At 41.6% G+C, this 13,288-nt stretch overlaps 1 long non-coding RNA gene across 1 annotated transcript in view; it reads right to left on the reverse strand.

Annotated features, from left to right (window-relative positions):
- LOC126354965 (uncharacterized) overlaps window positions 1-13,288 on the reverse strand; it is a 95,680-nt gene that overhangs the window by 69,917 nt on the left and 12,475 nt on the right. The window contains exons 2-3 of the long non-coding RNA XR_007565423.1: window positions 7,825-8,014; window positions 983-1,177 (exon numbers count right to left, since the gene is read on the reverse strand). This is a non-coding gene — a long non-coding RNA (uncharacterized LOC126354965). The remainder of the gene's footprint in view (window positions 1-982; window positions 1,178-7,824; window positions 8,015-13,288) is intronic.

Here is a 13,288-nt window from a genome sequence, read left to right on the forward strand (position 1 = left end):
AGCTGTGGTAGTAATCGAAGGCACCATACAGCCGTGAACCATGTGAACATTATTGCAAACCAGAATTATGCTACAGTGTAACATCATAGTGAACGAATGTTGACATCTTGGCCACAGAATTTGCCTGGTGTGATGACGACCTAACTCACCTGAGACACTATCAGGAACCAGTTCCACACCCTTAAACATCAGCCCATAATTTTCCGGAATTTGTAATCTATGCATAGACGTCTGGTGCAACATACCTGAAAATCTAAGGACTTGTCGAGTCCACACCATGCACAATGGCTGCTGTATTGCTTCACTAAGGTGGACCAACAGGCTAGTAAAGAGGCTGTCATTAAGTTTTATCTTAGCAGTGTATTAACGCTTACCTTTACAGAATCCACTGTTCCGATCTGATGAAATCAGATTTAAACACTCCTTTTTCAAAGATATTGTGTTCTATGGTAGTATAGTTCAGAAGTATAAATTACAAAATGTGTGGTCCAGCAATGCTGCATAATGTAGCTGACCAGTAGCATGTGCCTCCTGGGTTCTGGTTGAACATATATCTGTGTGCCATATGATCAAATGGAGTATGTACACTTTTCTTACAAAATTAGTTTTTTCCTTTTTATGTAGATATTTTATGTAGATTTTTTCCCTGTAAACACCATAAGGCTTAGTTACACTAACACTTTTAAATTAAGTTAAAATATTATGAGATATAGTCATGCCAGTTCATGTGCAAAATTTTGGTCTGTTATATGTAAATTGATGGTGGAGGGGTTGGGGAGGAGGGGAGGGGAGAGAAAGGAAAGGAAAGGGATTTCTAATGTCAGCTGCATCAGGAAATAACACGGAATCAACAGCAATGAGCGAAAATGTGTACTGGACTGGGGTTCGATCTCAGGATCTCTAGTTCATTAGGCAGGTGTGTTAACCACTGCACCATCTGGGACACCGTGGTATCGCAACTGTGCAGTCTATCTCAGCATACCTCATGGCTGACCCACATTCCCACAATGCGCCACCTATCGGCAGTCCCCATCCATTCCCTCCATGCTCGCTACTCTGAGATTCCTGCAGAAGGTCAGACATACTTCTGCATCCGCACTGAAGATGGAGGATCCAATGACCGTCTACATGAATCAATAATATGGATGCGTTATGTCTGCCACACCCATATGATGGCCTGCAAAAGAAGTGTATAGAAGTAAATTTAAATTTAATTTACCTGTTAAAATGTCATTCCACCCACTTGCAGACACACAGACCACACGGAAGAATGTTGTCTCCTATTTATTGAGATAACGAAAGACAGAACTTCTGCTGCTGATTGTCTCTTGGTAAAAATCTTCATATTAGCTCCTAAATTTGTCACTGCAGTCACTTCATGAGAGGTTGTAGTATGTTTGCCCACAACCTAAGAAGTAGGAGTAATCCATTAAATTACAGGTCCATATCGTTAACGTCGATATGCAGCAGGATTTTAGAACATATATTGTGTTCGATCATTATGAATTACCTAGAAGAAAACGGTCTATTGACACACAGTCAACATGGGTTTCGAAAACATCGTTCCTGTGAAACACAACTAGCTCTTTATTCACCTGAAGTGTTGAGTGCTTTGACAAGGGATTTCGGATAGATTCCGTATTTCCGGATTTCCGGAAGGCTTTTGATACTCTACCACATAAGCAGCTCGTAGTGAAATTGCGTGCTTATGTAATACAGTCTCAGTTATGTGACTGGATTTGTGATTTCCATTCAGTGAGATCACAGTTCGTAGTGATTGACGAAAAGTCATAGAATAAAACAGAAGTGATTTCTGGCGTTCGCCAAGGTAGTGTTATAGGCCCTTTCCTGTTACTTATCTATATAAACTATTTTGGAGACAATCTGAGCAGCCGTCTTTGGTTGTTTGCAGATGACGCTGTCCTGTATCGACTAATAAAGTCATCAGACGATCAAAACAAACTGCAAAGCGATTTAGAAAAGTTATCTGAATGGTGCTAAAAGTGGCAGTTGACCCCAAATAATGCAATGTGTGAGGTCATCCACATGAGTGCTGAAAAGAACTCATTAAACTTCGGTTGCACGATTAATCAGTCTAATCTAAAAGCTATAAATTCAACTAAATACCTAAGAATTACAATTACGAATAACTTAAATTGGAAGGCACACATAGAAAATGTTGTGGGGAAGGCTAACCAAGGACTGCGTTTTATTGGCAGGACACTTAGAAAATGTAATAGACCTACTAAGGAGACTGCCTACACTACGGTTGTCCGTCCTCTTTTAGAATACTGCTGCGCGGTGTGGGATCCTTACCAGATAGGACTGACGGAGTACATCGAAAAAGTTAAAAGAAAGGCAGCACGTTTTGTATTATCGCGAAATATGGGAGAGAGTGTCACAGAAATGACACAGGATTTGGGTTGGAAATCATTAAAAGAAAGGGTTTCTCGTTGCGACGGAATCTTCTAACGAAATTCCAATCACCAACTTTCTCCTCCGAATGCGAAAATATTTTGTTGGTACCGACCTACATAGGGAGAAACGATCACCACGATAAAATAAGGGAAATCACAGCTCGTACGGAAAGATATATATGTTCATTCTTTCCGCGTGCTATACGAGATTGGAATAATAGAGAAATGTGAAGGTGGTTCCATGAACCCTGTGCCATGCACTTGAACGTGATTTGCAGAGTATCCATGTAGATGTAGATGTAGATGTAGAAGAAGCAGTATAGAGCTCACCTCTCAACTCCCATTTTGTCTGAGTATCCCTTACCTGCCGTATTCGCACGAATCTTCCAGTCATCAGTGTACAGCATTTGAATCCACGTGATTTCCATGAGTAAACCATGTCCCCCACCAACTCACAGATCCCTGCTAATTCTCTCTGTATCCTACCATGTTCTGACAGCATTGTTCGACTAGTTAGAAGGCTGTCTAGACCCAAGCCATCACTGACTAGGTAGAGAGCTATCACAACGAGAAAAATAGCACACTAACAAACAGGAAGAAATTCACAATAATGTAGAGTATACGAAGACTGCACAAAGAAATTCAGAAGCATAACTTCTACAATTCCCTGATATCGAATGATGGTCTATAAATACCACCCTGTATATGTTGTGATCTCCATTATCGTATTCACATGATTATTACATTACAAATACAACAGTGAAATGGCGGCAAAGACTTCATTAACAGCACAGTCTCTCTCTGTCTGTCTCTCTCCTCGTTATCTTTACAATATCCAGTGGGGTCAAACTACAAACTCAGTAAGATATTACTGTACCCCTCTCTTTCAATACATCGAAAACAAATACTGTCTGATTGTTGACATCGAGCATATGTGGTGATCATATTAAATATGCATGCATTGGTCATTGGAGCAGGTGGCCAGTGATCGAAGCCGTTTCCACAGACCTGTGCTGGAGGGGAACCATTTCACAAGAAAGTGTTCCTAAGTTTTCCTTTCGTAAGTAGTGTGATACATTGTTTTCTGCTGTAACACATACCACCAGTGTGTAATTACAGCTTTGTATGCCCCCATACATTTTGTATTTCCATCATGACTTTGAGGTCTGTGTAAAGTGCTAAACCAGCATTAACACATTTCGATCCATTGGCTCTCATAGAAAGATGGACATCGCATGTTGTAAATTAAATTGCTGCCATAATACACAGTATGGTTGAAACGAAAGACAGAGGTGGTCTTTGTTATTGACAAAAATGTGGAAGACATCGCAACATACGGAAACTGGAAGAGTCTGCGGCATTGTGGAGTGTCTCCAAAACAGCTCTCCAAAGGTGACAACCTCTGCATTTTAGCTCATGCTCCACAGTGATGGGTAGAAGATGCCTCAGTCTTCCATTTTCAAAGAGTTTTTTTTTAACATTGAAATACAACTGTCTTTGTTATAGTCATCAAAAGTTGACAACAGAGTTTGATGTAAATTTATCGTTTCCGCGAGTTTTCACCACTGGTGCGCTTTCGTGCTTTGTGCTAGAGGACAGTTATGTTCATGCACGCATGGGGGACCTACAGGCAGTGTATAAAGGAGCCACTGCGGCGTGTTTGATTACAGTTCTGCCGAGTTATTGCGACGGCTTATTCACGTGAACATGGCGACTATATAGGCTGCCGAAATATTGTGTCAAGATGACGTTATGTTCCAACTGGAGACCCGGCATTATCATCATCTTGAAGCATTGTGGTTTCCGACATACACTCCTGGAAATGGAAAAAAGAACACATTGACACCGGTGTGTCAGACCCACCATACTTGCTCCGGACACTGCGAGAGGGCTGTACAAGCAATGATCACACACACGTCACAGCGGACACACCAGGAACCGCGGTGTTGGCCGTCGAATGGCGCTAGCTGCGCAGCATTTGTGCACCGCCGCCGTCAGTGTCAGCCCGTTTGCCGTGGCATACGGAGCTCCATCGCAGTCTTTAACACTGGTAGCATGCCGCGACAGCGTGGACGTGAACCGTATGTGCAGTTGACGGACTTTGAGCGAGGGCGTATAGTGGGCATGCGGGAGGCCGGGTGGACGTACCGCCGAATTGCTCGACGCGTGGGGCGTGAGGTCTCCACAGTACATCGATGTTGTCGCCAGTGGTCGGCGGAAGGTGCACGTGTCCGTCGACCTGGGACCGGACCGCAGCGACGCACGCCAAGACCGTAGGATCCTACGCAGTGCCGTAGGGGACCGCACCGCCACTTCCCAGCAAATTAGGGACACTGTTGCTCCTGGGGTATCGGCGAGGACCATTCGCAACCGTCTCCATGAAGCTGGGCTACGGTCCCGCACACCGTTAGGCCGTCTTCCGCTCACGCCCCAACATCGTGCAGTCCGCCTCCAGTGGTGTCGCGACAGGCGTGAATGGAGGGACGAATGGAGACGTGTCGTCTTCAGCGATGAGAGTCGTTTCTGCCTTGGTGCCAATGATGGTCGTATGCGTGTTTGGCGCCGTGCAGGTGAGCGCCACAATCAGGACTGCATACGACCGAGGCACACAGGGCCAACACCCGGCATCATGGTGTGGGGAGCGATCTCCTACACTGGCCGTACACCTCTGGTGATCGTCGAGGGGACACTGAATAGTGCACAGTACATCCAAGCCGTCATCGAACCCATCGTTCTACCATTCCTAGACCGGCAAGGGAACTTGCTGTTCCAACTGGACAATGCACGTCAGCATGTATCCCGTGCCACCCAACGTGCTCTAGAAGGTGTAAGTCAACTACCCTGGCGAGCAAGATCTCCGGATCTGTCCCCCATTGAGCATGTTTGGGACTGGATGAAGCGTCGTCTAACGCGGTCTGGACGTTCAGCACGAACGCTGGTCCAACTGAGGCTCCAAGTGGAAATGGCATGGCAAGCCGTTCCACAGGACTACATCCAGCATCTCTACGATCGTCTCCATGGGAGGACAGCAGCCTGCATTGCTGCGAAAGGTGGATATACACTGTACTAGTGCCGACATTGTGCATGCTCTGTTGCCTGTGTCGATGTACCTGTGGTTCTGTCAGTGTGATCATGTGATGTATCTGACCCCAGGAATGTGTCAATAAAGTTTTCCCTTCCTGGGACAATGAATTCACGGTGTTCTTATTTCAATTTCCAGGAGTGTATTAGTTATGTGGAATGAAACGCTGTCAATACTCCAATCCAGGAAATATATCTCGAACACAAAGTATATATTAACCCTGCAGATTTTCTATTTCACTCACTATGGTGAGAAACTTTACGATGATAAAAATACTAACTTCTACACCAAACGAAAAGAAGCATAGATTATTTGTGATCCATGCATTATACAGAGTGTCCCTTATATTTTGACCACCGTAAATAATAGTTTGTCCAGATGCAAATTAGAAAATGTTTCAAGCAAATGTTCTTTAGCCGTCAGGGGACATCAATCAGCATGATTGGCTTCGTTGTAGCTTTGTTTTTTTTTTTTTAACAAAGATATGAACATCGGTATGACTTTTTTAAATGTCAACCTGTTTTTTTTATTCGTTAATTCATTCCCTCTCCTAAAGATCTATTCAGAAATGTATCACAGTTGCCATTCACTAAAACACAACGTTATTAATTACATAGCTGTCCGGAGGTATAAATAACCAAGTGTTCATATCTGATTACGATTCGGAAATTATGCTATGTTCGCATCAGTTGTATAAAATAATTGCTAGCAACAGAAAATGCATGAAACAACGACGTCTTCTGAGGAAGTAGACAAACATATAACTGCAGTGTTTAACATGCGAAATTACCATCATGCTGCTCTAACTCTGTGAGCAGAATGCAATCTCTTCCACACAAGACATATGTCAAGCAAATGTACACACAGGGACAGCAGTATGTCACAAACCCCTATCACTAACTTGGAATCACTGCAGTTACGAAACTGAAGACTCGTTTTATGTCCAAGATGTGGCAGGGAAATGGAGTACTTCGCATACATCTTCGTTTGCCCAAAGGAGAGTGCAAAAATAGGTTTTCTATCGGTTTTGTGCCCATGATTCATCACTAATAAACTGATACCACAGCAAACATTGCAAGTACCACCACTATTTCTACAAAACAGATACTTAGTTTCTGGACACCCTGTATTTCCTGCATTGGAGTATCAACAGCATTTCATCCCACAGGACTAATATACAAGAAACCACGCTGTTTTAACATTATAGCGTGCTTAAACGCAGATTTGTGTTTTTAGGAATCTATGCTTATGTCCTACTATCATTTCCCTCTTCTCAGTACCTTCTTGGTATGGAATCCAAACCATATAACAATTCTGCTGAATTGATAGCACAAGTGCTTTACATAAAATGTCCAAACTCCTTCAATCTAGAGCTCCATTATGCATAAATCATACATTCCTTCTTCTTAATCGTCTGTTATGTCACCACAATACTCTAAAAGGTATCAGGCTCATATTTAGTATCCACCAATTAGGAGTGCTACACTCCTTATCATGGAAGCATCGTGTGTAATTGCATGAGTGATGTGAGTGAGATTGGTACAGAACAGACTTCACAGAATGATAATTGCAGTATTGAAGTAAGAATATCAGCCTGTATCATAGGAGCTGGTCGGTTGTGCAAATCTGGAACATGTGTTATGCTCTTCTTGAAAGCATAATATCGAAGTTTATTGATTATGTGGAACTTACCTCATTCTGTTTCTTAAAGAGACCTCGAATGTAGCGGATATAGTGCTCTCCTATTCCAGGACAGTTCCAAATTAAATCGCTGACAGTGTTGAGGGGACGGGCACGGAGTTGGTTAAAGACACAGGAACAGTTGCAAGATGCATAGAGAGACCATCTAGAGTTTTGCTCAGGATCTACTAGTGCGAGAATACTTTGAGACTCCCCTCTACATATGGAGAGATGCCCAATAATAATAAAATGTTACCGAATTTAGAAAGTATTGTGGCCAAGTAAAGTAGTTTTTGCACCTCCTCTCTACTGCTACACTAATAAACAGTATTTTCATTATATTGTGTACACAGTGTAACAGGGTTCACGACGTGTCCACATGTATATAGCCTTCGCAAGGTATTGGAGCAGGGTGGTTTAGCATTGACACAGAAATTGAGAATCGTACTGCAATGTCATTGGCTGATAGCATGACGAGATCGATGTGATTAGACATTTTGTTGACATGACAAGTCGTCGAGAGTGGTGGCTGGAAGTCGAGTAAGTGTTTAAGGTATGGGAAACCTGGTAAAATTACGAAAATTAATGGAAAAAATGAAAACTGAGGTAAATACAACAAAAATGTGGATGAATGAGGGTACTTACATGCTCGCCTGGGTGTATGAATTCATTACATTCCTCCACTGGTTTGATTGATAACTAATAGTCGATATTATCTGTGCTCCATGGGTGTAAGTCCTGCAGAGTACGTCTTTTCTGCATGCAGTTATGCTTTGTAAGCCATAAAAATGAAAATTGCAGTGTCCAAAGATTTATCAGTCATGATGAGCACCACCTAGAACACCAAAACAGTGATCATATACTTTTGTTCAATATACCCCACCAATAATAGGAATCAATGCTCTTGGTCTCTTTGAAAACAAACACCGAGGTCTGCTATCCCATTAATGCGAGCATGAGTTTAAATATAGAGTTTGTCACCTTTTCAGAGATGCTTGGAGACACTCCACAATGCTGCAAATTGCTCCAGTTTCCATTAGTTGTGATGTCTTCCACATTTTTGTCAATAAGAAACACTGCCTCTGTCTTTTATTTGAACTGTGCTGTGTTTTGTGGAAGCAACTTATCTTACAACATGCCATGTCCAGCTTTCTGTGAGACCCAATGGATAAAAGCGTGTTAATGCCAGTTTGGCACTTGACGCAGATGTCAAAGTCACGGTGGAAAAATAAGATGTATTATGGTGTACAAAGCTACAGTCATGCCCAGCTTGGATGTGCCACAGCATAAAAACATTGTATCAAACAGCTTATTAGAGAAAAACACAGGAGCACTTGTGATTGATTGTTTGTGGGATATGGTCCTCCTACAGTACAGGCGACAAAACGTTACACAGTTCTGTGCAAGCGAATTCAATCGCTGACCACCTGCTCCAATGGACCAATGTATGCATATTTAATAGGATCAGCACATATGCTTGATGTTAATACACAGACATTATTTGTTTTTGAGTTATCAAAAGAGAGAAGTTGAGTAATATCTTATTCAGTTCTCCACCAAGTGGCGTTAGTGAGCTATTATAGTTTGTAGTCTGACTCCATTGGATGGTATAAAAATAACGAGAAGAGAGCGAGAAAGACAGAGACTGTGATGTCAGCGAAGTCTCTGGCGCCATTACACTGCCATATGTCTAAGGCATTTCTAATCATAGGAATACAATGCAGGAGATCAGGACATGTACAGGGTGATATTTATAGACCATGATTCGACACTGATGAATTGTAGGTATTATGTTTCTGTATTTCTTTGTGCAGTCAACGTATGCTCTGCATTATTGTGAATTTCCTCTTGTATGTCAGTATCTATTTTTTCTCATTGTGATAGCTCTCTACTTAGTGATGGACTGGGAACTATACAGCCTTCTAATTAATGGAACAGTGCTGTCAGAATGTGATGAGATTCTCAGAGAATTAACAGGGGTCTGTGACTTGGCAGAGGAAATTTCTTACTCTTGGAACCCATGTGGATTCAAATGCTGTATATCAAGACTGGAAAATTCGTGTGATTTTTATTTTCATTTGCCGCCCTTATTTTACAACCCACCAACTAATAGCTTACGGTGGGTCTTTATTGACCACTTAGCTGCTAAGAGAGGCGTGTGGGCCCTGATGTGGCTTGAACCCCCACACCAGTTCTTGCATCCAGTCGCACCGTTCCCCGTGTCCCGCCACTTGGACGCAGGTCTTAGTTGTTCTTATTTAGTTTTTATCTTTTATTATTTGGATTTTCTATTCATTTTCTTTTATTTTGTTTTTCTGTATTTTCTTTCTTTTTGGCAGCTTATCCCAAAACCATTTAACAAAAATTTAACAAGGTATTTGAAATATTTTGAAAAAGAAGAGAGCATTTCTCACGAATTTATCATTGGATTTGTTCCTGTTACCGTTTCCTTTATCAAAACTGTTGTTTGTGTTCCGTTGATAACTTCCTAGATGTCTTTCATAGCAGTTACCCAGACCGTAATTATGATTTCCGCTCTGAAAACTATTTGTCTGCTTACTTCGTGGTTTAAATTTCAACGCCCGTTCTAATTTTTCTACAAAGTCCAAAATTTCGACTGTTGAGTTGCTAGGGCTGTGCACTAGATCCCACTGCAAATTTTCCGGTAATCGCCTTTTCAAAGTCGTAATTTCAGTAAGCACTCCCAATGGACGTTTCAGATGCATTAACCTCGCAAGTTCATGTTTATAAAAATCTCGCATCTACCCGTTCATGTATTTAAATGTTGTCCCGTTCAGAAACTCATTTTGGAGTCACGTTTGCTTCACTTCACTCCAGAACTTGTTCAGGAAACTGCTTTCAAATATTTCGTAGGCAGTGAATGTATCACTATGTATATTTGCCCACGACTGCAGCTCACCTTCCAACTGTCTTTTCACGAATTTTATCTTCGTCTCGTCGCACATTCCCCTTATAAAACCATCCCTGCACACCACTAGAAAATTTGCTGGGTGATATTTTCCGTCGTCTCCAAAACATTTGAGTGATCCCGAGTTCATCCACGGAACACTGATCACTGTAGAGGTTTGATGTGCAGCTAAGGAATTCAGTTCGGTTTCTTATTTCATTGGTTTGCTTTTTAACTTCACTATTTTCAGTTTTAATGCCAGATTCTACTTGTTCCTTTATTTTATCTACTTCTTTCTCCCCTTTACCTATTCAAACGAATAAGTTGCTAATAGCCTCTGTCGTCTCAGCCATTAGAGCTCTTGCCTACTCATACAATTTCTTACATTGCCTCCCAGATCTGCCTGTTACTTCTCCACCTTATAACTGAAATTTTCCTCTGCCCCATCTACCTTAGAGTCAAGTACCCCAACTTCATTAGAAATTTGGCTCATTTCATTCTGAATGGTTTTTAATTTTTCGTCTATCAATCCCTCGATTCCACTAGCCATTTTACCTACTTCGTCTTTCACAGCTGAAGGTATTTCGGATTTAACCGAATCAATTTTTAAATTTACTTCATCCATATCAGTTTCAACAGAATCAGTTTTGGGTCCCAGTCCTCTTATCATTTGCATTAATTGCGACATCATGTCTCCCCCAAATTCATCTCCCTTGCCTGATATCGGACTATTTGCCCTACTAAATTCACAGCCGATCACGCTCTCGTGCTACGACTATGGGCTAAGCAGCTCTCTGGTATTTTCTGACCCACACAAACTGGCCGACTGCTCAATATTAGCGACGTCTACTATTGGCGATTGAACTACAGAACCATACGTAATCTCGCTATCAGCGCAGGTACTTAGCACTGACGTGCTGAATCCTTCTGCCATGGTATTGCTGCCGATGTTGCAGTTAAAGCCAATGCTGAAGATCTCGTTGCCTCTGCTGCGATACTGCAACCGCCGCTGCGCGATGAATCGTCATTGAAGTGCCGCTGCTGGCTGGAGCCACGTGCATTCAGTGTCGCCTCTTTGTCCACGTTACTTTTTCATGATTCCTAACCACTGCTAAAACACGGTGCACACAACTGTTACAAAATTGGTAGCTCAGAGCCCCCACACAAACTGCCACAGACTTGGGACCTAGGTCACAGAATGTCGTTAACTGTGAGAATTACAGTTGTAATTTCACAACTATTAAAGAAACCTAATATTCAGCCCTGAACCGATCTCACATTTAATTTTTGCGAGGGGTCCTGCCTATCAAAGTTCAGATAATAGTTTTGGAAATACTTTGCAGAATTCAGGTCCAATTCTAAACTTTCCAGATTTCATACTCCACAACTAACACTTTCCAAAATCCATTCGTGTTCCAACACTTTGCACGATTCTTGTCCCTCACTAACATTTTCCAAATTCCTATCCCAGACGAGCCACCAATTGCGAGCTAACCTCCCAAAGACCACATGCGTCGCATTACACGCCCTAAATTAGACGCTTGTGACCCTTCAGTTAAATTGTCTGGCTAATGGAAAGTTTGCGAAATACAAAGTTAAGACAATGTATAATAATGGTAATAATAATGTCGGGAACTAAATTAACGACCTGTAAATGATGTAGGCCACAAAATTGCTATATTGTTAGAATAATGTTTATTCAGAAAGGAAACTAATAGCGAAAGTGGTCGTATTTAAAGTTACTGTTATACTGGAGCGCATACCCATTTGACACAGTTCGATCATTCACAATCTCATCGTGAATTACAGGTCCAATACTCTACCTCGTTAACTATGCGAGAAGTTAAGAGTTCACACCAGGCGCGCGGCTGCTCACCGCTCAGAGAGAAAGTCCCTCGGTACCACACAACGCGAAATTTTCTATGTCATTTCACTTCCTAGCTACCTAAGGACCAACCATCCGCTTCTACGTCTCTACCACCACTGTCTCTCTGCCTGTCTCCTACCACATTTTCCCGCACACCGAACGTGTTCACTCAACAGACTAGGGCAGTTATCTTTCCTGAGGCCGTCGATGTGGTTGGCTATAGCTTATTCTACATTATTTTATATTTTAACATATTTAAATAATCAAAGCTTGACCACTTTAATGTTCTAAATAAAGTAACAATAATATCCATTATTTAATAAACCTTAAATTCTTGTACCTAAAACCAATACAATTTCCTTCTTAACTTTGAATGTCATAGCCAGTAGCCTTGCACCCATGTGCTTTCCGATAAATAAATAAAGAACAAAAGTAACTATTATGCACTAAACTTAAAAAAAATTCGATATCCTAATGATTCAATAAGGTCTCATGCTGTCATCGTTCAATGTGTTTTGTGTGGAGGAAATGATCAGCTGATGCTTAACTGAAAATACTGATAATTTAAATTTACTATATTATTTAAACAAATAAAGTTACAGAGTAGATATTTACAACATTTGTTATTTTAATGATGCGCTTCTATATGAAATGTTGATCTATAAAACCGACCAAAGCGTTTAGATTTTAGTATTCAAGTATCTGTTACAAAACTTGTTAATTTCAGTTAAACAGTAAATCCTAAACTATTAGAGATATGGTCAATGTTCAAGTTTTATGGGGTCACCATAAAAATCTATGAAGGACGCTAGATTAAAATTACTGTGGCTTCATTCCCTGAATTACTACAGAATTATGTAGTTTCCATAAATGTTTCACTTTATAGCTGATCTTAGGTCCGCCATATTTAACACTGCTAGTTCTCGTCGGCCACAAACGGCTTCTACTGGGTTTTCCTATGATGTAGGTTCTCGTCTGACTCACTCGCACACTACAGCGCTTAGGCCTCAAAAGACAACAGACATCTATGAGTTTCCCCATCTCGTGGTGAATCTGCTTTCTTTGTGGCACCTGGTCCTGGTCGACAGGATTCGTTTCACAATTCCTGAAGGCTAGCTCTTTTGGCCATATCCTTAAATGAGAGTGAAATGCTCGTTAACTCACACTGGAGAGGGGGAGTGTGGGACGAGAGGGGAGGGCTTGAGGATTTCCCAGAGGAGTGGGGAGGTGGAGTTGAAGGTAGGTGGGGGGTTTCTCCGAAGGACAGATTATCCCTGGGGTCATAAATCAATTAACTGAGCAATAGATTAAATTGAGGGGGAGGGGTTATTTGA

The sequence above is a fragment of the Schistocerca gregaria genome, chromosome 3 (assembly GCF_023897955.1).
Source record: "Schistocerca gregaria isolate iqSchGreg1 chromosome 3, iqSchGreg1.2, whole genome shotgun sequence".
Lineage (NCBI taxonomy): Eukaryota > Metazoa > Arthropoda > Insecta > Orthoptera > Acrididae > Schistocerca > Schistocerca gregaria.